This window comes from Bombina bombina, chromosome 4 (genome assembly GCF_027579735.1).
Source record: "Bombina bombina isolate aBomBom1 chromosome 4, aBomBom1.pri, whole genome shotgun sequence".
NCBI classification, from domain to species: domain Eukaryota; kingdom Metazoa; phylum Chordata; class Amphibia; order Anura; family Bombinatoridae; genus Bombina; species Bombina bombina.
Genome location: NC_069502.1, coordinates 844,382,400 through 844,408,250, shown reverse-complemented (window position 1 = coordinate 844,408,250; position 25,851 = coordinate 844,382,400). Strand labels below are relative to the sequence as shown.

At 40.4% G+C, this 25,851-nt stretch overlaps 1 protein-coding gene across 1 annotated transcript in view; it reads left to right on the top strand.

The window, feature by feature from the left end:
- Positions 1–1,012: 1,012 nt before the first annotated feature.
- LOC128657248 (gastrula zinc finger protein XlCGF26.1-like) overlaps positions 1,013–25,851 on the top strand; it is a 135,009-nt gene continuing 110,170 nt past the window's right edge. The window contains exons 1-2 of the mRNA XM_053711520.1: positions 1,013–1,145; positions 2,939–3,044. The gene's annotated coding sequence lies outside the window, so the exon portion shown is untranslated. The remainder of the gene's footprint in view (positions 1,146–2,938; positions 3,045–25,851) is intronic.

Here is a 25,851-nt window from a genome sequence, read left to right as displayed (position 1 = left end):
AGGGAGATTGCACTCCATTTGCTGGCATCAGGGAGCAGCTATTACAATCAGGGAGAGTTGGGATGTCTGTTATACACAGGTATATAACACTACAGATCTGTCTCACACTCACACCCACCTCTCCCCAGCACCTTATACACAGGCACATATCACTACAGATCTGACTCACACCACCTCTCCCCAGCACCTTATACACAGGTATATAACACTACAAGTCTGTCTCACACTCACACCACCTCAACCCGCACATTATACACAGGCACATAACACTACAGATCTGACTCACACCACCTCTCCCCAGCACCTTATACACAGGTATATAACACTACAGATCTGTCTCACACTCACACCACCTCTCCCCAGCACCTTATACACAGGTAAATAACACTACAGATCTGTCTCACACTCACACCACCTCTACCCCCAGGCACCTTATACACAGGCACATAACACTACAGATCTGACTCTACTCCCACCTCTCCCCAGCACCTTATACACAGGTATATAACACTACAGATCTGTCTCACACTCACACCACCTCAACCCAGCACATTATACACAGGCACATAACACTACAGATCTGTCTCACACTCACACCACCTCTCCCAAGCACCTTATACACAGGTATATAACACTACAGATCTGTTTCACACTCACACCACCTCTCCCCAGCACCTTATACACAGGCACATAACACTACAGATGTGTCTCACACTCACACCACCTATCCCCAGCACATTATACACAGCCACATAACACTAGGAAGCTACACAGTCATATAAACAGTGAGTTACACATATTACACACATGACACAATTACACACAGTCTGTACACCGTGTACTTACCGCACTGTACATATATATACACAAGTAACAAGTAGGTGCTGATGAGTCGATGACTCCACCCCTTATGTTTTCTGTAGTATAGCAGCTAGTTCCTTTTCAGCAGAAGGACCGGTGATGTCACAAGTCACAGGACTGATGTGACCACGGGAAACAGTAGCTGTGTGTGCAGCATCTATAATGCAGCTTCCTGTAGATGTATTGCCAATGCCAATTTGCCATTTGATCGCTGCAGTCAGTAGTTACTGTAATGCGGAACAAACTGCTGCCCTCTAAGATCTCAATACATCAGTTTCATGCAGGTAACTTTCTAACTGGTGTGTCTGTGTATAAAGCAATGGGGAGATGTGTGTGTCAGAGCGAACGTCTCTTAAATAGTAAATACCTCTGTATAAGCTACTGCAGAGGATGGTGTGTGTGAGCCAGACCTCGCTATAATATATATATATATATATATATATAGTTAGTACTGGGGATGGTGTTGTGTGTGAGAGGTAGATGGATCCTCTCTACAGTATTATATATCTGTATGTAAGGTACTGGGGAGGGGTTGTGTGTGAGAGGCAGAGGGATCTTCTCTACAGAATTATATATCTGTATATAAGGTACTTGGGAGGGGCTGTGTGTGTTTGAGCAGAGGGAACCTCTATAATGTGATACACCTGTATTCAATAAGGTAAAAGCGGGGCTGTGTGTGAGCAGAGATAACCAATAGTATATATCTGTATATAAGGTACTGGAAAGGTGTGTGTGAGAGAGAAAGACAGACGACTGGGTGAGTCTCCCTTTAATATTATATATCTGTATACAATGTACAGTAAAAGGGATTGCATGCCCCCCTCTATAATATTATATATCCTAGATTGATGGGAGTTGTTACTTAAAGGGACATAATACTCATATGCTAAATCACTTGAAACTGATGCAGTATAACTGTAAAAAGCTGACAGGAAAATATCACCTGATCATCTCTATGTAAACAAAATAAGATATTTTACCTCACAATTTCCTCAGCTCAGCAGAGTAAGTTCTGTGTAAAAAAGTTATACTCAGCTGCTCCCAGCTGCAGGTAAAAAAAAAAAATGAAGAAATGAACAGCAGCCAATCAGCATCAGCAGTGCTGAGGTCATGAACTCTTTTACTGTGATCTCATGAGATTTGACTTAACTCTCATGAGATTTCATAGTAAGCTTCCTTTACCTGATTGGTGAAATAATACGAGAGTGCACGAGGCTCATCCTTTCAGCTGTCCCCAGGACAGACATACTAATATGCTGCTTAGAAATCCTTTACAATGGGAGGTGGCTACTGAGAAACTTTTGAGGTAAAATATCTTTCTTTTTTACATAGAGGATATTCAGGTGATATTTTCTAGTCAGCTTTTTACAGCTATACTGCATCACTTTCAAGTGTTTAAACATTTGGGTATTTATGGCCCTTTAAATTGATGGTGCACTATTATCAGCACAATTATTAGCAGATTGCTTACTATTGCTGATTATATTTACTGTATAGATAAATGTGTATGGCTTTGTCCTGTTATTGATATATAGTCCTTTAGTGCTTTTTACCTTTTTTTTTACTTTTTTTTTAATAGCTTGCAAACAGAGTGCCAGCTTCAGCCAGGAGTATGTGGGACATATTGACATTTGATAGTTTTGCATTTCAATGCAAAGTTTGTGAAAGAGTGAATGACAGAATGTTATAAACAGTGATAGTCTAACTCTTTCTAGTTCTACCTCTTTCAGTTTGTGGGTTTGCTTAATTATAAAAATGTTTTCTGCTTAAAAATTGGACAATCGCTTGTTTTAATGGAAAGGTTTAGTCTGAAGTTTATATTTGTAACACTCAGCATGTGGATTTTATTGTAATATAGGAAAAAAATATTGGTTTTTTTTTTATCCGATTAGTTGATTAATCGAAAAAATAATCGGCCAATTAATCGATTATGAAAATAATTGTTAGTTGCAGCCCTACATGTATGTGAAGGGTTCATACATATATGTGGGTTATACATAGGTCAGTGTGTCTAAGTGTTTGTATGGTCATTATTCCCATATGTGTAATTTCTGTCATTTATATCCCACTGTTGCAGGTCTTAGTGCTACACAACGTCACTGACCATGAACAAGATGAAGATGAAGCTGCCTGAGCAGATCCTGAATCACATCTTGGAGATTCTCTACCTGCTGATGGGAGAGGTGAGAAAACATCATAATGACACCACGGTAACCTCCTGCAGTGAATATGTGTATTAGTTGCTTAGCAACAAGAGGTGACAGATGCTCAGAGGAAAAGAAAGCCGGTGTTTAAGGTGTTTGTGCAAATACAAAGTGTAGAGTTGTTTTGGGAAATTCACCAAAGGAGACAGTTATTTCCCAGCAGCCTTTTGTTATTTTGTCCCATCATCCCCATACACAGGCCAGGAATAGGCAGCTTATGAAGCAATGGCAGGCTTAGGCTAATAAAGAATAAACTAGTATTTATATGGTATAAACTAGCAGTAATTTGTGCAGAAGAGGAAGTTTTATTGTATAGAATATCCACAAGCATGTGTGCATGCCATATATAGATAATCATTGCACGTACACTGGCTAGCTGGTTAGTCTGCTTACATCCTGTGCCTGAAACTTAATTCCATATGTTCTGGTGCATGTATAGGTGACATTTTATATTTCTTGTTATTTCTGTATTACTTGGTTCATTTCTCACGTGACAATACACCCCCCCCCAGTAATACAGAGCGACTCATTATAAACCTCAGATCTTCCTCCAGCATTTTGTATTATTATTATTACTTAGTGACTCAGTTACTTTTATTTTAATTTTCCCTTAATATGTTTAACAAGTTGATGTTATCAACAATCATTAACTTAAAACGAAATGCCTTGAAAAAGTATTTTATTAGTGTGGTTAAAAAAGTACATTCATAGCTTAATATGCCTGGTTTTCCTGTAATTGATTTCTGTTTATTGTATTGTTATTGTCCCCAAAGATAATGCAGTGTTTCCAGATAATGACCCTGCAACATGCTACACCATATTTGCTTGATCAGTGCAGGATCTTAGTTATATTTTTCCCTATCTGGACACAGCAAAGGAGGTGTTCAAGAAGCTTCTTAAGGGTTGTGCCCCTGGTCTTCAAACAATTGTGATTTTTTTTTCTAACATAATGACCGTCTAAATGCTATAAAAATGTATTTGTTTGCAGAACTTTTGAAATGCAGCTTTTAAAGGTGAAGTGTGCTATAAAATTGGTTCCCCTGTAATGTGCTTCCGATGACTTGTTATACCAACTGCAAGGTATAAAATGTATGGGGAAATTATCCTTTAGGTTTATTTTTGTATGAAGTAGCTGTTTTTGCTAGTTTAAGCCACCAACCATGTAAATGGGCTGAGCTTACACACTCTATTTTTTCTCTCCCTATACACTCTGGCATCATTATCTTATCTCTGTCTGATTATACATAAGCAAGTGTAATTGTAAAAATAAACATTTTAGTACAGATTGTCCCACCTCCCAATGGAATTTTTCTGCACCCTTCTTGTTTACATGTCTTTTAATATAGCCAATACTTAAAGGGACATTATAGTCATTTTGGAAACATAAACTGTTTTAAACGTAACACTGTCATGCATATTTTCACAATCTATTACTTATTTTTTGATCCGTTGAAGTTATTTCACTTTCAAATTTTGAACTCTTCCAGTGCCCTCATACATTCAGCTTTAAATGCCCAATATTAGTGGCAGTCGTACGACCGTTACGTGCCACTGCTCACGCGCACATTGACAGAGTCAGCAGCATGATTTAGGGGCTGTGAGCAGTTCAGGAGAATGCACCAATCAGCAGCTGAGCCTCTCTCTGAATCAAGTGCGCGGCTCAGCTGTCTCTAAGACAATGAGCAAGCTTCCTTCCTACAGCACATAATCTGAGAAGATCTGTCTGAGTGCCATCAATTTAGTTTGTCTGCTGTGGGAGCAGCAGCAGTGTATTAGGTCCTTTTTGTTCTCTCAAAACAATGATGATACTTATGCTGCAGTTCTTATATAACAAGATAGTCAATAGGAACAGCACACACTCTGGAATAAGTGCACGAATGACCCTAGGACGCTGCCTAGTCCTAGTAAATATACAGATACAAAGCAAGTTCTTCAGCACTTTTAAATAATTTATTAACACATAGGAATAGCGACGTTTCGGGGTCACAGCCCCTTATTCATGCCTGATAGTTTTGTAATGGCCAAATACACATTTAAATACCCTTGTTTTGGCGCCCTCATCTCCAACAATTGGAGAGACGCTCCCTCTAGTGGCCATATGTCAACATACACATGTACATGATCTATATATTGAATGATAACTACATATTTAACTATAACAAAATAGTTACAAAAAACCTTACATATTTAATTAAAAATTTAAAAATATGCAATAAACATAAGACTTGTCAAAATGCTGCTAGTAGCATAATCAAAGCTTTTTTGTTGAGGGAAAAAGAACATATTATTACCATTGAAAGAACATATTGTTACATTTAAAAGAAACAAGACAGGTCATAGTCTCTATTGAGTTCTATTGGTGTAAGAGTTTCCATTTTATGTACCCACCACATTTCCTTCTGTTTTAGAAGGCGCTCCCTATTCATACCCTTCCTATTCTGGGGAATGTGATCTATTATTTGCCATCTTATTTGGCTGATACTGTGCCCTTTTTCTAGAAAATGGCCTGACACAGGGGCTTCAGAATTCTTACACCTGATGTTGGACCTATGCTGGCTCCTGCGGTCCCTTACTTTGCGGGTTGTCTCCCCTATGTAGACCATAGAGCATAGGCATTTAATTAAATAGACTACGTGAGTAGTCTCACATGTGTAGTGACCCTTAATCTCAAATCTTTTTCCACTATGTGGGTGATGGAAATGAGCCCCTCTGATGACTGAATTGCAGCTCATACAGTTAAGACACGGGAAGGTACCCATGTTTTTTTCCCCAATAGCAGTTGTTTGGATTGTTTGCCTGCCCCTATGTCTGTATGTATTAGATGGTCCCTCAAGCTTTTTACCCTTTTTATGGGCCATAAGGGTGGTTCCTTAAACTGTTTAACATCCATATTACATTCCTTGAGGATGTGCCAGTTTTTTCGAATGAGGTTTGATATTTTATCACTAAGGGGACTATATTGGCTCACGAAAACCAACCTATTGTCTTCATCTCTAGATCTTTTGTTTTTAAAATAAGAGATAGATAGGGGGCGCCCTAAGTGTAAGAGAGGGAATGTGACCTAATAAATCTATACTTATATGTCTATATATTAAGTACCTGTGTTAAAGATATAGTGCTAACAAATCTAAGTATACTAGTGAGATATCAATATAATATACTGTGTATACCAATATCAATGCGAATAAAGAGTGGTAAATAATAAAAAATGTGCAATATTATGCATAAAAAATTAGTGACAATGTAATACAAAGTGAAACAAATAATATACAATCATACAAACACAATGGTAATAAAGTGAAAAGTCTCTATTGGGATGGGAGGCAGCTATCTGTGATGATCCAGGCCAGGATCCAGGAGCGGCAATCTATGAGAAGAAAAAACAGAAGCGCCACATGGCCCAATATTGTTTGTTCAGAGATGAATAAATCTTAAGGTGATGAGTAAACTCACATTTAGTAGAGCACCTCAATTAGTGCTAGATATACGGTCTGGGATCTATTGGGTCACCCAGAAGACCAACCTCCTGCACAGGAACTGATGTCTAAATAGGCGAGAGGAAGACACAGGTGCCAATATGGCCTAGTATTGCTGATGCAAAGGTTTCAATACAAGCAAAGAGAGGAATAATACTCACAAAGTGTGAAGCACCTCTTGTGGTGCTATAGAGGCATGAAGGGGTCAATTCAGTCACCCAACAGACTTCTAGCCAGAGATACAAATGGATCCAAAGGTACAAAGGATCCCACAGCTGGTCCAGATAAACGAATATTCCTCCAGAGAGGGATAAAAGATATATGTCCCAAAGAAAAATGCAGCAAGTGTTCAAAGTATTAAAAGTTGATTTTAATAAAAATTATAAAATAATAACAGGCAACGCGTTTCTCAGCAGATAGCTGTTTCATCAGGCTTCATAAAATGTTTACTGAACACTTGCTAGATATACCCTAAACCTAAACTGGTTGATATTAAACAGGTGATGGTGGGAGGGATCCACTTAATCAGTAATCTGGTCTTAACCAATCGGTTGTTGCCATATAGGTCCCACATTAAAAACATCAACATAAACATAGACAGTTTATAATATAATATACAATGCATAAAACAGATTTCATACATTCCTAATTGTCCTACAGTTTGTTTGATCAAACATATTTGGAAGTACTTCAAGACAACTTTTAGAAATTATTATACCTTATTTTTGAGAGTGATAGTAATGAGGCACACATTAAAGTATAAACCTTATATCAACTTATAACCAGTGGGGGAGGCGGTGATTAGTAGTAATTTTAATGTATATATTTTTTTCTTATTAGTGTCACATTTGATATTGATCTAAACTTATGATGGTCATACCTTGTTATGATTGGGATGTTGTCTGATGACAAATTAGTTTCAGATAATATGCATGATGAGAGCGGACAGAGCACAGCAATTCCAATACTAATGAATGTTAAGTTATTTTAAAGACATAAATAAATGTCTCAGTCAGCTGTTAAGTGGTAGTTTCTAGTTTGGTTGTAATTTGAATTCGCCGCTGACTAAATCGGCGTCTACAGGCGTTCAATGCGCATGACAAGCCAAAGTCGGATGTGGCCCAATCACTGAGTGCGCTCGATCATAGGCGTTGACAGTAACCACATTCCTCCTCTGCGCTGAGTGCGCATGCCCGGCCCCAATGCGCTAAATGCGCATGCCCGGCTACAGTGAGTATGTCCAATGAGGATCATATAATAGCGATCCTAATACAAATATGTGGCACTGGCTGATAGGTGTATGATGATAAGGGGCGTGAGATATATTATAACCACGGTGCATCTTTTTAATCTTTAGTAAATAAAAACATCATTGTACTCGTGAGGGGTCGAAATATGGGAATTGACTAGAGTGACCACTAGAATTATCTAGTATAGAGAGAACTTGTGTTGCGCCGATGAAGGGCCAATAAAGAGAGAACGTTCTCTAGGCGAACACTAAATTTATCTGATAGGAAAATAAGCATTACTGTCATATAGATTACAACGTTGAGGCATAGATCTACAGTGAATACTACAGCTACAGTGGTTTCTAACACTAATAGGAGATATATCAGATCAAAAGCAGTGTTTATGACTGGTAAGCACTCCCATAGGATAGTCAGTGTGGTTTCAAGAGGGCCACTAATGTCCCGGATATGTGTAGAGACATAAAATATTTGGACCCGGTAAAGTACATAGGGTAATATATTGTTTTTTCCAATATACATACCTAATGATAACTAAAACGTATGTAATGTGCATAATAGTCATATAGAACTACCATTAGATCTAATCCCAAATATATATTTATTTGAGTACATCTAAATGGAAAACATGCAATATACCACTTCAAGATAAGAAAATATTAAGAGATACCAATAAATGGTCAAAACTGTATATCAGAAATTCAAGTGACAGACGTGATAGCAATCTCTATATCATCAAATCCAATCAAAATAGCACACTAATCTATAATAGGTAGAATAATATTGTCTCTAATATCTAATTGTGATGGATTGCTATAATTGTTCAATCTATGAACAACTTATGTAAGATTGGGGAATATCTCTCCAATCTATAAAGGACATCTCTAGTGTGACATAATCTTCACAACAAAGGCCACACATCAAAGGCCACTATACTAACTAGATAGTGGTATTATTCTATCAGATGAGTGATCAGAGTGAAAAACCCAATGACGATCTCTCAAGGGATTATCTAGTGAGACTAGGTGTCCACAAAATATGTGGACACATGATGATAAGTAGCTAGTTATATAAATCAAACAGGGCCTATAGCGACAAATATCTGGTGGATTCATAGGATTTGTGGATTTATTGCGTCCACAGGTTTGTGAATGTGTGCACCTATAATATATGCACACACACCTACCCGCATAACCATATATGCGCAAGAAGATTAGAGATGTATATATGGTCGGAGGACAAATTTGTCAATTTCAAAGAGTGTAGCCAGTCACTAGAAATATGGACTTTTATTCATAAATCAAATGCTGCCAAATCCACACATTCATTAAGGCCTTCAGGGGCCAATGTGTGTAATTTGTGGATCCAGTAAGTCTCTCTACGTCGTAGAGTGAGCATAGCATTATGGCTGTTTCTGGAAATTTGTTCTATAGGGAGTATGGAAAGTGTTTTAGCACTACCTTTGTGTGCATAAGCACAATGCCTGGAGAGGCTATGTTTCAAAATTTTCCTTTTGATGTTGTAAGTGTGTTCGCCCCATCGTTTTTTGATGGTGCGTCCGGTACGTCCTACGTATTGGACCCCACACATACAACTGACAAGATAGACAACGTAGGTGGACTCACATGACATCCTCTTTGTGATTTTGAATTGTTCTCCTGTTTGATTGGAAGAAAAAGTGTTTGTTCCACTTCGCACGACTTTACACATGTTACACCTCGATTTAAGGCATTTGAATATTCCATGTCTTGGTAAAAAATTGCCCAAAAAGGTCCTATTGGTTCCTATGTTGTGGTTGTGAACGCCCACCTTATCCCTCACCACTTTGCTGGGGGCTAGTTTGTTCTTGAGTGTGGGTGCCCTTCTAAATACTACCCTCGGTTTTCTGGAAATATATTCCTTAAGATATGGGTCGTTACAAATAATGGGCCAATGTTTGTGGATTATTTGCTTGATTTGTCTAAATTGGTTACTATACCCGGTAATGAATAATGGTGTTTCTAGCATCTCTTTAGACTGTTGTGTGGTGACAGATTTTTTGTTATTTTTTTTTTTTTTTTTTTCTTTTGGTTTCCTGCTAAATATTTGTCTCTATCATCTTCTAAAGCTCTAAGATAGCCCTTAAGTATCAGATCCAAGGGATAACCCTTCTCTAGGAACCTATCCTTTAATACTTGGGATTGTATTATATAGCTTTCAATTGTACTGCAGTTCCGCCTCATGCGACGGAACTGTCCATATGGTACATTCTTTTTCCAACTATGGTAATGGTTGCTATTATAATTCAGAAAGCTGTTACAATCTACCTTTTTAAAAAAGGTTTCAGATATAATGGTTCCAACTTCTGAGAAAGATAGTAAGAGGTCCAGATACTCTATCTTGGAGGGCTGGATGTTACTAGTAAAAGTTAGACCAAAATCGTTTTCATTCAAAGATGATGAATATACTAGAGCCTCTTCGTATGAGCCCTTAAAAATGAAAATCAAATCGTCAATGTACCGGCCATAGAACACCAGACCCGCACCCATAGGAGACCCATAAACATGAGTCTCCTCAAATTTGCCCATATAAAGATTGGCAAAACTGGGTGCGAATCTGGTGCCCATGGCCGTACCCTTGACTTGAAGATGGTATTTACCTTGATAGATAAAATAATTGTGGTACAATATAAAACGGATAATTTCTAGAATAAACAGCTGTTGTTTTGGGGGCATATAGATGTCAGTTTTCAAATATGCTTCAACAGCTGACAATCCTTTGTCGTGAGGAATGTTGGAGTACAAAGAACTCACGTCACTTGTAATCCACCAGATATTGGATTCAGTTGTTACATTATCCAGACTCATCAATTTGTTAAGTAGGTCGGTAAAGTCTCTAATGAAAGAGGGGAGCGTTACTACGTATTTTTGTAGAAATGAATCTACGTACGCAGATAAGTGATCGGTGAGGCTGTCGATGCCAGCCACTATAGGGCGTCCGGGAGGATTAGACGCATCTTTGTGTATTTTCGGAAGATGGTAGTAGAAAGCTACACTCGGATTTTTGGGGTACAAATAGTCTCTCTCTTTTTTGGTCAAGATTCCTTCTTCAAAACCCTCCAATAGGAGGGAGAATAGCTGTTTCTGAAAAACAGAGGTAGGGTCTCCCGGTAAGACCCTATAGTAGGTTACATCTGTAAGAATCTTATCAGCCTCTTGGAGATAATCTCCAATATTCTGGATCACGGTCCCCCCCCCCTTTGTCCGCTTGGCGGATCACCAGTTGTTTATTGGTGCTAAGAGAATCGAGGGCCTTGCGTTCCCCAGGACTGAGGTTGTTTTTATATCTCAATTTTTTGGGGAGTTTTTCTAGATCTTTAAGAACCATAGACTGATAGATGCTGATATGTGAGTTTTTAGTCCTAGGAGGATTAAAATTCGATCTAGGTCTAAAATCAGTATGTATATACTTCTCAGTCAATTGTTCCAGAAGAGCAATTTTTTACCAAGACATGGAATATTCAAATGCCTTAAATTGAGGTGTAACATGTGTAAAGTCGTGCGAAGTGGAACAAACACTTTTTCTTCCAATCAAACAGGAGAACAATTCAAAATCACAAAGAGGATGTCATGTGAGTCAACCTACGTTGTCTATCTTGTCAGTTGTATGTGTGGGGTCCAATACGTAGGACGTACCGGACGCACCATCAAAAAACGATGGGGCGAACACACTTACAACATCAAAAGGAAATTTTTGAAACATAGCCTCTCCAGGCATTGTGCTTATGCACACAAAGGTAGTGCTAAAACACTTTACATACTCCCTATAGAACAAATTTCCAGAAACAGCCATAATGCTATGCTCACTCTACGACGTAGAGAGACTTACTGGATCCACAAATTACACACATTGGCCCCTGAAGGCCTTAATGAATGTGTGGATTTGGCAGCATTTGATTTATGAATAAAAGTCCATCTTTCTAGATAAGAACTGGCTACACTCTTTGAAATTGACAAATTTGTCCTCCGACCATATATACATCTCTAATCTTCTTGCGCATATATGGTTATGCGGGTAGGTGTGTGTGCATATATTATAGGTGCACACATTCACAAACCTGTGGACGCAATAAATCCACAAATCCTATGAATCCACCAGATATTTGTCGCTATAGGCCCTGTTTGATTTATATAACTAGCTACTTATCATCATGTGTCCACATATTTTGTGGACACCTAGTCTCACTAGATAATCCCTTGAGAGATCGTCATTGGGTTTTTCACTCTGATCACTCATCTGATAGAATAATACCACTATCTAGTTAGTATAGTGGCCTTTGATGTGTGGCCTTTGTTGTGAAGATTATGTCACACTAGAGATGTCCTTTATAGATTGGAGAGATATTCCCCAATCTTACATAAGTTGTTCATAGATTGAACAATTATAGCAATCCATCACAATTAGATATTAGAGACAATATTATTCTACCTATTATAGATTAGTGTGCTATTTTGATTGGATTTGATGATATAGAGATTGCTATCACGTCTGTCACTTGAATTTCTGATATACAGTTTTGACCATTTATTGGTATCTCTTAATATTTTCTTATCTTGAAGTGGTATATTGCATGTTTTCCATTTAGATGTACTCAAATAAATATATATTTGGGATTAGATCTAATGGTAGTTCTATATGACTATTATGCACATTACATACGTTTTAGTTATCATTAGGTATGTATATTGGAAAAACAATATATTACCCTATGTACTTTACCGGGTCCAAATATTTTATGTCTCTACACATATCCGGGACATTAGTGGCCCTCTTGAAACCACACTGACTATCCTATGGGAGTGCTTACCAGTCATAAACACTGCTTTTGATCTGATATATCTCCTATTAGTGTTAGAAACCACTGTAGCTGTAGTATTCACTGTAGATCTATGCCTCAACGTTGTAATCTATATGACAGTAATGCTTATTTTCCTATCAGATAAATTTAGTGTTCGCCTAGAGAACGTTCTCTCTTTATTGGCCCTTCATCGGCGCAACACAAGTTCTCTCTATACTAGATAATTCTAGTGGTCACTCTAGTCAATTCCCATATTTCGACCCCTCACGAGTACAATGATGTTTTTATTTACTAAAGATTAAAAAGATGCACCGTGGTTATAATATATCTCACGCCCCTTATCATCATACACCTATCAGCCAGTGCCACATATTTGTATTAGGATCGCTATTATATGATCCTCATTGGACATACTCACTGTAGCCGGGCATGCGCATTTAGCGCATTGGGGCCGGGCATGCGCACTCAGCGCAGAGGAGGAATGTGGTTACTGTCAACGCCTATGATCGAGCGCACGCAGTGATTGGGCCACATCCGACTTTGGCTTGTCATGCGCATTGAACGCCTGTAGACGCCGATTTAGTCAGCGGCGAATTCAAATTACAACCAAACTAGAAACTACCACTTAACAGCTGACTGAGACATTTATTTATGTCTTTAAAATAACTTAACATTCATTAGTATTGGAATTGCTGTGCTCTGTCCGCTCTCATCATGCATATTATCTGAAACTAATTTGTCATCAGACAACATCCCAATCATAACAAGGTATGACCATCATAAGTTTAGATCAATATCAAATGTGACACTAATAAGAAAAAAATATATACATTAAAATTACTACTAATCACCGCCTCCCCCACTGGTTATAAGTTGATATAAGGTTTATACTTTAATGTGTGCCTCATTACTATCACTCTCAAAAATAAGGTATAATAATTTCTAAAAGTTGTCTTGAAGTACTTCCAAATATGTTTGATCAAACAAACTGTAGGACAATTAGGAATGTATGAAATCTGTTTTATGCATTGTATATTATATTATAAACTGTCTATGTTTATGTTGATGTTTTTAATGTGGGACCTATATGGCAACAACCGATTGGTTAAGACCAGATTACTGATTAAGTGGATCCCTCCCACCATCACCTGTTTAATATCAACCAGTTTAGGTTTAGGGTATATCTAGCAAGTGTTCAGTAAACATTTTATGAAGCCTGATGAAACAGCTATCTGCTGAGAAACGCGTTGCCTGTTATTATTTTATAATTTTTATTAAAATCAACTTTTAATACTTTGAACACTTGCTGCATTTTTCTTTGGGACATATATCTTTTATCCCTCTCTGGAGGAATATTCGTTTATCTGGACCAGCTGTGGGATCCTTTGTACCTTTGGATCCATTTGTATCTCTGGCTAGAAGTCTGTTGGGTGACTGAATTGACCCCTTCATGCCTCTATAGCACCACAAGAGGTGCTTCACACTTTGTGAGTATTATTCCTCTCTTTGCTTGTATTGAAACCTTTGCATCAGCAATACTAGGCCATATTGGCACCTGTGTCTTCCTCTCGCCTATTTAGACATCAGTTCCTGTGCAGGAGGTTGGTCTTCTGGGTGACCCAATAGATCCCAGACCGTATATCTAGCACTAATTGAGGTGCTCTACTAAATGTGAGTTTACTCATCACCTTAAGATTTATTCATCTCTGAACAAACAATATTGGGCCATGTGGCGCTTCTGTTTTTTCTTCTCTTTTGTTTTTAGTTTCATATAAGTTTTGCCGGGTAACCCCTGTCGGTAAATTTCTTAGTCATTTCCCTAAATCTCTCAGTTTGTCTGTCCTTATTGTCCACTATTCTTTTAACTCTAAGAAACTGGCTTCTGGGTAATGAATTAACTAGTGATCTAGGGTGGAAGCTGTTATATTTCAAGAGACTATTCTTATCAGTATCTTTTGTGTAAAGGTCAAACTCTAAGTAATGGCCTTTCTTTAGAACTAATGTGTCCAAAAAAGGTATACACTCCTCACTGTGGCTTACCATGAATGCTAGGTCTCTTACTTCTGAATTCAACTCCCCCACAAATTGTATCAGGGACTCCACGTTGCCCCACCATACGCCAAATATATCGTCTATATATCTCCACCAAATGGCTCCATATTGTTTAAACAATTCATTTTTATAGACAATATTTTCCTCAATTTCACACATGAAGAGGTTGGCGTATGATGGGGCAACGTTGGAGCCCATCGCCGTCCCCTTGGATTGGACATACCAACGATCCTGAAATAAAAAATAATTCCAATAAAGAATCAAACTCAAAAGGTCCTCAATAAATTTAGACTGTCCTTGACTATACCCCTTGTTCACCAGTAATGTCTTTCTTATGACAGCAATACCTTCGCACATCCATGGTGAACAAGAGGTATTTGTCACTTGGAAATTCCAAGTTTCTTGCTTTTTCTAAGAAATCATTGGTATCTTTCAAGTAACTTGACATTTTTATGACCTCAGGTTGGAGAAGCCTATCCACAAATTTTGAGATGTTGGTAAAGACAGACTCGACACTGGAGACTATAGGCCTCCCTAGGGGCCTATGCTTGTCCTTGTGGACTTTGGGGACAGTGTAAAAGACAGGGGTTCTAGGGGTGGTACCATATAGATATTCAAGTAACTTCTTTTCTATAATACCACAATCTAGTGCTCTTTGTAAAATGGTCATAATTTCTTTTTGAATATCTGGTAAGGGGTTCCCCTTTAATAGCCTATAAGTACTAATATCTTCTAATTGGGATAATGCCTCCTGTACATAATAGGTTTTGTCCAATAGGACTGTGGCCCCACCCTTGTCAGCCCCCTTAAATATAATGTTTTGTTTCTTTTTTAAATTTTCCAAAACCCTGCCTTCACCTTTACCAAAATTGGTAAGAATAATCTGTTCACCTTTTTGCCATACTTTTGTGTGGTTTTTATTTTTGTATTCATTGCGTAATTTTTTGACCCCATTCTGAATCAAATTAATAAAAGTATTGACACTAAGATTATTGATGTTAGGATTAAACACACTTTTCTTACTCAGGCCCAACCTCTGTAGTGACCATTCATTGATTTGTCCATCAATCTCTCTTGTACCCTGGTCATTTTTGAACCATACCTTGAGCTTAATATTACGGTACAGTCTTTGCAGATCTTTCTCAAGCTCAAAGAAGTCAGTGTCACGGAAAGGACAGAATGAAAATCCCTTGTTAAGTAACTCCAATTCTTTCTGGTCTAGGACATGTTCAGATGTGTTAATAACAAAGTCGTGTGTGTCTTCAATAGTCATCTCGTGTATTTTGTCATCGTCATGGGTAAAGTTATCTTTGCTTACTTTTTGGATGTCTTCTTGCGTTCGGATTTGCGCACTTAGTTTGTTCCGGCTTTGGTGCTTCTACCCCCACTGTGGGTCTGGCGTTGTCGTCGCCACTGCTCGACTCCAAAGGGGAGGATCCTTGGGATGACGTATCTGTCGTATTCATGGTCGTCACCATGAAAGGGTTAGAAGATATTAGTACTTATAAGTTATTAAAGGGGAACCCCTTACCAGATATTCAAAAAGAAATTATGACCATTTTACAAAGAGCACTAGATTGTGGTATTATAGAAAATAAGTTAATTGAATATCTATATGTTACCGCCTCTAGAACCCCTGTCTTTTTTACACTGTCCAAAAAGTCCACAAGAACAAGCATAGGCCCCCAGAGAGGCCTATAGTCTCCAGTGTCGAGTCTGTCTTTACCAACATCTCAAAATTTGTGTATAGGCTTCTCCAACCTGAGGTCATAAAAATGTCAAGTTACTTGAAAGATACCAATAATTTCTTAGAAAAAGCAAGAAACTTGGAATTTCCAAGTGACAAATACCTCTTGTTCACCATGGATGTGCAAAGTTTGTACACTTCCATCAAACACGAGACAGGTATTGCTGTCATAAGAAAGACATTACTGGTGAACAAGGGGTATAGTCAAGGACAGTCTAAATTTATTGAGGACCTTTTGAGTTTGATTCTTTATTGGAATTATTTTTTATTTCAGGATCGTTGGTATGTCCAGTCCAAGGGGACGGCGATGGGCTCCAACGTTGCCCCATCATACGCCAACCTCTTCATGTGTGAAATTGAGGAAAATATTGTCTATAAAAATGAATTGTTTAAACAATATGGAGCCATTTGGTGGAGATATATAGACAATATATTTGGCGTATGGTGGGGCAACGTGGAGTCCCTGATATAATTTGTGGGGAAGTTGAATTCAGAAGTAAGAGACCTAGCATTCATGGTAAGCTACAGTGAGGAGTGTATACCTTTTTTGGACACATTAGTTCTTAAGAAAGGCCATTACTTAGAGTTTGACCTTTACACAAAGGATACTGATAAAAATAGTCTCTTGAAATATAACAGCTTCCACCCTAGATCACTAGTTAATTCATTACCCAGAAGCCAGTTTCTTAGAGTTAAAAGAATAGTGGACAATAAGGACAGACAAACTGAGAGATTTAGGGAAATGACTAAGAAATTTACCGACAGGGGTTACCCAGCAAAACTTATATGAAACAAAAGATCTAGAGATGAAGACAATAGGTTGGTTTTCGTGAGCCAATATAGTCCCCTTAGTGATAAAATATCAAATCTCATTCGAAAAAACTGGCACATCCTCAAGGAATGTAATATGGATGTTAAACAGTTTAAGGAACTACTGTCAGGGTTTTTTCCTGACTTTTTTGCCATGTGCTGCTGGCAGCTATTTTACTCACCTCTCTTGCTGACTTTGGTGCATTCTGGGAGATGCTGCTCACTTCCTGTACTTCTTTTTATGGCCAGACTGGTTTACATCATCCATGTGAGACAGGATGCAGTCTCAGAATTGTGATATCATCACTTATTATTTAAAGGGCCTTTGATCAGTATGCTTTGCCCTTGCGTTGTCTCAGACCTGTTTGTGAGAGCTCCTGTGTTTTACCTGTCTGTCTGACGACCCTCTTGGTTCCTGATCCCTGGCTTGTTCCTGACTCTGCTGTTCTCCTTGTTCCTGATTCCGGCTCGTCTGACTACTCGCTTTGCCTCCTGACTCGGCTTGTCTGACTACCAGCTCTAGTTTTGACTCCTGGCTTGTTATTTGACTTGTGGACTTTTTATTATTTTTTGCTATTAATAAAGGTGTGATTATTTTTGCACTTCTCATCTCAGTCTGATTCCTGGCACCCTGACATTATGCAAGGGCCATGAATCCTGATGGTGCTAATAATCCACCTTTACCTGCCATAATTTCCAGGATGGATGAACAGGATCACCGCTTGGATCAATTTGCACTAGCCCTGCAAACCCTGCTGACTCGCACTGCACATTTGGACCGCAAGTTATGGCTGCTCCTGTTTCCACTGCTGCACCTATGCCTACTAGGAGCATGTCCGGTTCTGCACCTCTACCTCAGCGATATGGAGGCGATCCTAATCAGTGCAGACGGTTTTTGAACCAGGTGGGCATTTACTTTGAGATGTTATCTCAGGCGTTTCCCTCTGACAGAGCTAAGGTGGGATTTCTCATCTCGTTACTCTCTGACACAGCTCTTGCCTGGGCTAATCCCTTGTGGGAGACTAATAAACCTGTGATTTCAAATTACCCTGAATTTGTGGCCTCCTTTCGAAGGGTATTTGATGTTCCGGCTCGCTCCTCCTCTGCTGCTAAACGACTCATGTCCATTCAGCAAGGTACAAGATCTGTTGCTCAGTATGCCATTGAGTTCCGTACGCTTGCAGCAGAGGTAGGCTGGAACAATGAAGCCCTTGTTGCCACCTTCTTTCATGGGCTCTCTGATGCGATTAAAGACGAAGTTGCTGCCAGAGATTTACCAGAAGATCTCGAGGCATTGGTGTCTTTTTTTATCCTAATTGACATCAGACTAAGTGAGAGGCCTTCTTTCAAGGAGCGCTTGCGGAAGCCTCCTGTACCGTTGTCTCCTACGTGTTCGTTCCCACCAATGCCTCCCTCTCCTCCCATGCCTCCTGGTCCCGAGTCACCAGGTACTGCTGAGCCGATGCAGTTGGGATTCACACATCTCTCCGCGGCGGAGAGGGCCTTTAGGAGGAGGGAGGGGCTCTGCCTCTATTGTGGGTTACAGGGCCACCTTTTGAAGTCTTGTCCTACACGGCCGGGAAACGCTTACACCTAAGGTCCTGTCGGGGGCAGACCTTAGGTGGTTTTACCTTTGGTCACGGTTGTCCTTTCCTGGGTGGACTCCTCCATAGTCACCCAGGCTCTTGTTGACTCCGGTGCTGCGGGCTATTTCATTGACAGTGCTTTTGTATCGAAGCACTCCATTCCTGTTTTGCCTCGGTCCGTTCCGCTTGCTATTGAGGCCATTGATGGCAGGCCCCTTCAGCCCGCACTCGTTACTCACGAAACCGCTCAGTTGTCCATGGCTGTTGGGGCTCTCCATTTTGAAACCCTCCAGTTCCAGGTGATAAACTCTCCGCATTTTCCGGTTGTTCTGGGTTATCCCTGGCTCCAAAAGCACAATCCCAGTCTCGACTGGCGCAGGTCCGAAATTTTGTCGTGGTCTCCGCAATGTTTTTCCACTTGTCTTCAGAAACCAGTTAAAGTCTTGTGCACTTCTTCAGTATCTCAATTGCCAGAGGAGTACCGAGAGTTCCTAGACGTTTTTGACAAGGTGCGTGCCGGTACGTTGCCTCCTCACCGGTCTTACGATTGTGCCATAGACCTGCAACCCGGAGCAATTCCTCCTCGGGGCCGGGTTTACCCTCTGTCTATTGCAGAGAATTGTGCTATGGAGGATTATGTTTCCGATGCTCTGTCGCAGGGGATCATCCACAAATCCTGCTCTCCTGCAGGGGCTGGCTTCTTCTTTGTGAAGAAAAAGGGTGGCGAGTTAAGACCATGCATCGATTATAGGGGTCTTAATCGTCTTACCATTAAGAATGCTTACCCTATTCCACTCATTACAGAACTCTTTGACCGCCTCAAGGGAACTACGGTCTTTACTAAGCTTGATTTGAGAGGAGCGTACAATCTCGTTAGAATCAAGGAGGGCCACGAATGGAAAACAGCATTTAACACCAGGAGCGGGCATTATGAGTATCTTGTAATGCTCCTGCTGTTTTCCAGGAATTTATTAATGATGTCCTATGAGATATGTTGCAACAGTGTGTTGTGATGTACTTAGACGACATCCTCATACACTCACCCACACTTGAGGCTCATCGTTCTGATGTTACACGGGTTCTTCAGAGACTACGTGAGAACGGCCTGTTTTGTAAACTTGAGAAATGTGAGTTCCATCAGACTCAAGTAACCTTCCTAGGTTATGCTATCTCCGGTGCAGGGTTCTCCATGGATCCTGACAAGTTATCTGCAGTTCTGCAGTGGCCTCGCCCAGTTGGTCTTCGGTATATTCAACGTTTTTTGGGGTTCGCCAATTACTATAGAAAGTTTATTAAAAACTTTTCTTCCTTGGTCAAACCTATCACAGACATGACTCGTAAAGAGAATGATCCACTCCATTGGTCACCTACTGCCATTAAGGCCTTTGATAGTCTTAAGACTGCCTTTGCTGCTGCTCCAGTTCTGGCTCATCCTAACCCTGTCCTGCCTTTCGTTCTTGAGGTCGATGCGTCTGAGACTGGAGTAGGTGCTCTCTTGTCTCAACGTCCTACACCTGACGGTTCCTTGCATCCGTGTGGTTTCTTCTCTAAGAAATTGTCTCCAGCGGAGTGCAATTATGAAATTGGCGACAGGGAATTACTGGCCATAATTTTGGCACTCAAAGAATGGCGGCATCTTCTTGAGGGTACTAGTGTGCCAGTGCTCATTCTTACTGACCACAAGAATTTATCTTATCTATCTGAAGCAAAACGTTTGTCGCCCCGACAGGCCAGATGGGCGCTATTTTTGTCTCGGTTTAATTATGTGGTCTCCTACCTGCCTGGTAGTACGAATGTTAGGGCTGATGCCCTCTCTCGACAATTTTCACCTCTGTCCAAGGAGGAGTCTGTACCTAGTCCAGTTATACCTCCTGACCATATTTTGGCTACCATATGTACTAATTTGACTTCTCCCTTGGGGGAGGAGATCCTGGCTGCACAAACCAATGCACCTCCTGAGAAACCTAGTGGTAAGTGTTTTGTTCCTGAGAATCTTCAAACTAAACTTTTGCACACTTACCACTATCCTAAAGACGCAGGTCACCCAGGCAAGAACCAAATGATTTGGTCTGTCACTCGACAATTCTGGTGGCCAGGTCTTCGTTCTGATGTTGCTGCGTATGTTGCCTCCTGCTCAGTTTGTGCACAGAATAAGACTCCTCAACGTCTTCCTGTGGGTCTTCTTCAACCTATTGCTAATGGTGAGCGTCCTTGGACACATCTTTCCATGGACTTCATTGTCGAGCTCCCTGTTTCCAATGGCAATACTGTTATCCTTATGGTGGTTGACCGTTTTTCTAAAATGTCACATTGCATTCCCTTGAAGAAGTTGCCTACCGCTCAGGAGCTTGCTTCAATTTTTGCCCGTGAGGTCTTCCGTTTACATGGGTTACCCAAGGAGATAGTGTCGGACCGGGGTAGCCAGTTTGTCTCCAGATTTTGGTGTTCCTTTTGTGCTCAAATGGGGATCCAGCTCTCCTTCTCCTCGGCATATCACCCTCAATCCAATGGGGCTGCGGAACGGTCTAATCAAGCTCTGGAACAGTTCCTCCTTTGCTATGTCTCAGATCACCACAATAATTGGTCTGAACTGTTACCTTGGGCAGAGTTTGCTCGTAATAGTGCTATTAATGCTTCCTCCAAGTTATCCCCGTTCATGGCGAATTATGGGTTTCAACCATCCTTGTTGCCCGATTCATTCATGTCTCAGGGTATTCCGGCTTTGGAGGAGCATCTCCGGCAACTCCGTTCCACGTGGGTGCAGATTCAGGATTGCCTTCATCGTTCTATGCAGTGCCAAAAGTTCCAGGCTGATCGTAGGCGTCTGCCTGCACCTTCCTACCAGGTTGGTGAGAGAGTTTGGCTGTCCTCCCGCAACTTGAAACTTTGTGTGCCTTCCAATAAACTGGTTTCCCGTTATGTTGGTCCTTTTCGAATACTCCGACGGGTCAATCCTGTGGCCTACGGTCTTGACCTTCCTCCTGGAATGCACATCTCCAAAGTTTTTCATGTCTCCCTCTTGAAACCATTGGTTTGTAATCGGTTTATCACTGTGTTGCCTCGTCCCCGTCCTATCATTGTTGACAACCATGAGGAGTATGAGGTCAGCAGCATTATTGACTCTCGTATGTCCAGGGGCCACGTACAGTTCATTGGAGGGGCTACGGTCCAGAGGAGCGTTCATGGGTTCCCTCCTCTGATGTTCATGCTCCCGCCCTCCTCCGTGCCTTCCATGCCCGTTTCCCCAATAAGCCTTTTGTCCTCCCGCGGGGGAGGGGTCGTTGAGGGGAGGGTACTGTCAGGGTTTTTTCCTGACTTGTTTGCCATGTGCTGCTGGCAGCCATTTTACTCACCTCTCTTGCTGACTTTGGTGCATTCTGGGAGATGCTGCTCACTTCCTGTACTTCTTTTTATGGCCAGACTGGTTTACATCATCCATGTGAGACAGGATGCAGTCTCCGAATTGTGATGTCATCACTTATTATTTAAAGGGCCTTTGTTCAGTATGCTTTGCCCTTGCGTTGTCTCAGACCTGTTTGTGAGAGCTCCTGTGTTTTACCTGGCTGTCTGACGTCCCTCCTGGTTCCTGATCCCTGGCTTGTTCCTGACTCTTCTGTTCTCCTTGTTCCTGATTCCGGCTCGTCTGACTTCCCGCTTTGGCTTCTGAGTCGGCTTGTCTGACTACCAGCTCTAGTTTTGACTCCTGGCTTGTTATTTGACTTGTGGCCTTTTTATTATTTTTTTGCTATTAATAAAGGTGTGATTATTTTTGCACTTCTCGTCTCAGTCTGATTCCTGGCACCCTGACAACTACCCCTTATGGCCCATAAAGGGGTAAAAAGCTTGAAGGACCATCTAATACATACAGACATAGGGGCAGGCAAACAATCCAAACAACTGCTATTGGGGAAAAAAACATGGGTACCTTCCCGTGTCTTAACTGTATGAGCTGCAATTCAGTCATCAGAGGGGCTCATTTCCATCACCCACATAGTGGAAAAAGATTTGAGATTAAGGGTCACTACACATGTGAGACTACTCATGTAGTCTATTTAATTAAATGCCTGTGCTCTATGGTCTACATAGGGGAGACAACCTGCAAAGTAAGGGACCGCATGAGCCAGCATAGGTCCAACATCAGGTGTAAGAATTCTGAAGCCCATGTGTCAGGCCATTTTCTAGAAAAAGGGCACAGTATCAGCCAACTAAGATGGCAAATAATAGATCACATTCCCCAGAATAGGAAGGGTATGAATAGGGAGCGCAGAAGGAAATGTGGTGGGTACATAAAATGGAAACTCTTACACCAAAAAAACTCAATAGAGACTATGACCTGTCTAGTTTCTTTTAAATGTAACAATATGTTTTTTCAATGGTAATAATATGTTCTTTTTCCCTCAACAAAAAGCTTTAATTATTCTACTAGCAGCATTTTGACAAGTCTTATGTTTATTGCATGTTTTTAAATTTTTAATTAAATATGTAAGTTTTTTTTGTAACTATTTTGTTATAGTTAAATATGTAGTTATCATTCAATATATAGATCATGTGTATGTTGACATATGGCCACTAGAGGGAGCGTCTCTCCAATTATTGGAGATGAGGGCGCCAAAACAAGGGTATTTAATGTGTATTTGGCCATTACAAAACTATCAAGCATGAATAAGGGTCTGTGACCCCGAAACGTCCCTATTCCTATGAGTTAATAAATTATTTAAAAGTGCTGAAAACCTCGCTTTGTATCTGTAGAAGTTCTTATATAAAGTAAACACAACTAAAATCAATGTACACCATCTGACCACTGTCTAAACAAGCTATTTAGGTGCATACTGCAAATTCACGTGTCTCAGTACATTCTGCTTTTTAACCCTTTGAGTGCAAAGCAGTTTCCCACCTAGGTGCTAAGGTGATTTTAATTTTTTTTTTTTTATTTTTTTTTTTTTAATTTTTCTTTTTGTAACTTTTGTATTTTTTCCCCCAGATCCCCAAATCTTACACCGTTGAAAAGGTTAGGTGATTACCTTTTAAACCGTGGGTCTTAGGAGTCTGTAGCTGCTTAGATGCCTGAGATACAGGCGTCTAAGCAGCATGCCCCCTTTCCCTATACTTTGTATTGTAAATTTTTAATAAAGTTGTGCGGTGACGTCATCACATCATTGCGCGTGACGTTACCACGCAAAACGTGAAGCCTCAGCGATACCTGTCACTATGCAGGCCCGATCGCCGGGGTAGGAGCGGGTGGGAGCCACCAGATCTCCCTCAAGGTGGGGGAGTGCTAGCGACGGCTCTGAGCCGTCGTTAGCACCATAGTGGTTAACTCTATGACGGCTCAGAGCCGTCGTTAGCATTCAAGGGGTTAAAGGGACAGTCAAGGGCAAAATAAACTTTCATGAATCAAATAGGGCATGTCATTTTAAACAACTTTCCAATTTACTTTTATCACCAATTTTGCTTTGTTCTCTTGGTATTCTTAGTTGAAATCTAAACCTAGGTAGGTTCATATGCTAATTTCTTAGACCTTGAAGGCCGCCTCTTATGTGAATGCATTTTGACAGTTTTTCACCACTAGATGGCGTTAGTTCATGTGTGTTATATAGATAACATTGAGCTCATGCACATGAAGTTACCTAGGAGTAAGCACTGATTGGCTAAAATGCAAGTCTGTCAAAAGAACTGAAATTAGGGGGCAGTTTGCAGATGCTTGGATACAAGGTACTCACAAAGGCAAAAAGTGTATAATTATAACTGTGTTGGTTATGCAAAACTGGGGAATGGGTAATAAAGGGATTACCTAACTTTTTAAACAACAACAATTCTGGTGTTGACTGTCCCTTTAATGTGCAGTGCACGTAACTCTGGCTTTGATAGAGATCCACTACTTTATAAGCTAACCCGCCCTCTCCTTCTCTGCTTCATGTTATGTGACAAGGGGGACTGACAGGATGGGTAAATTCTGAGTAAAAAAGAGGTTAAATCTGTTTGCAGTTTAATCCACTCTCATCTCAGGTTCCTAGCAGCTGGTGTCAAATAATATCCTGCAGACCGGTCTGCTCTGTCAGCCACTACAGCCCCTCCCCTCTCTCCCCCTGTGTTCACACTGAAGCTGCTCTTTAGAGAAAGCAAACTAGGTAAAATCATTGTTGTTAGATGTTTATGCAGTTGTAAAACAGATCTATGTAGCAGTGAGCAGACGTGCACAGAGCTTTGCTTTTTATTTGTGGCAATAGCAGCATTTGGTAAGATTTGCTTCAATAGAAAACTTCATGCAGCTCTACACTGCAAACAGGATTACTTTTTGTTTCTTTGGGAAAGACATTTTCCTAGTTGCTTAGGCAACCAACTGTCCCCCTCCCCTTGTCCCCAGCTCTCTTAATATTATACTGACCTGCAAGCAGTTTCACCGGGCAAAATAATTAATTATTTTATTAGCTACAACCCCAGAGGCAGAACTTTTTTTCATTTTCTGCGATGAGATTTTTTTTTTAGTGAAATTTTTTCTGCAGTGTCTTTAAGAAGCTGGGGTGCAATCCGATATACGGCGTAGTTTCCGGCGCAAACGAGGGAACCCGCGCCGGCCGTAATTTCACCTCGCACATCGGGCTATCCAATATATGGCGCCGTCAGATGCTAAAGTAGCGTAAGTAGGACAAACTGGCGTTGTTCAGAAAAGTGCGCAAATACCCATTTTAGTCGTCGCAAGTACTTATGCCAGTCTTTTGTTCACGTAAAGTCTCAAAGTGTAGTTTTATGCAAATTTGGCTAAGACTCGTAAAAATTACCCGATACTCCATCTAAAACTGCGCAAAAGTCATATATAAACCCATGCGCAGCCGCCATTTTCTTTAGTGTGTTTGGATGGTTCGTTGAGCTACAGCACACTACAGTGAGTTGAGGATTAGTGAGAGAGGCGCAGCAAAATAGTTAAGTCGGATTGTTGTTTGGGTAAGCTTGTACATTTACTTACTTATTTTCACATATTGCACACATATTGCATACATACATATACAAAATACACTACACTTTTTTTTTCT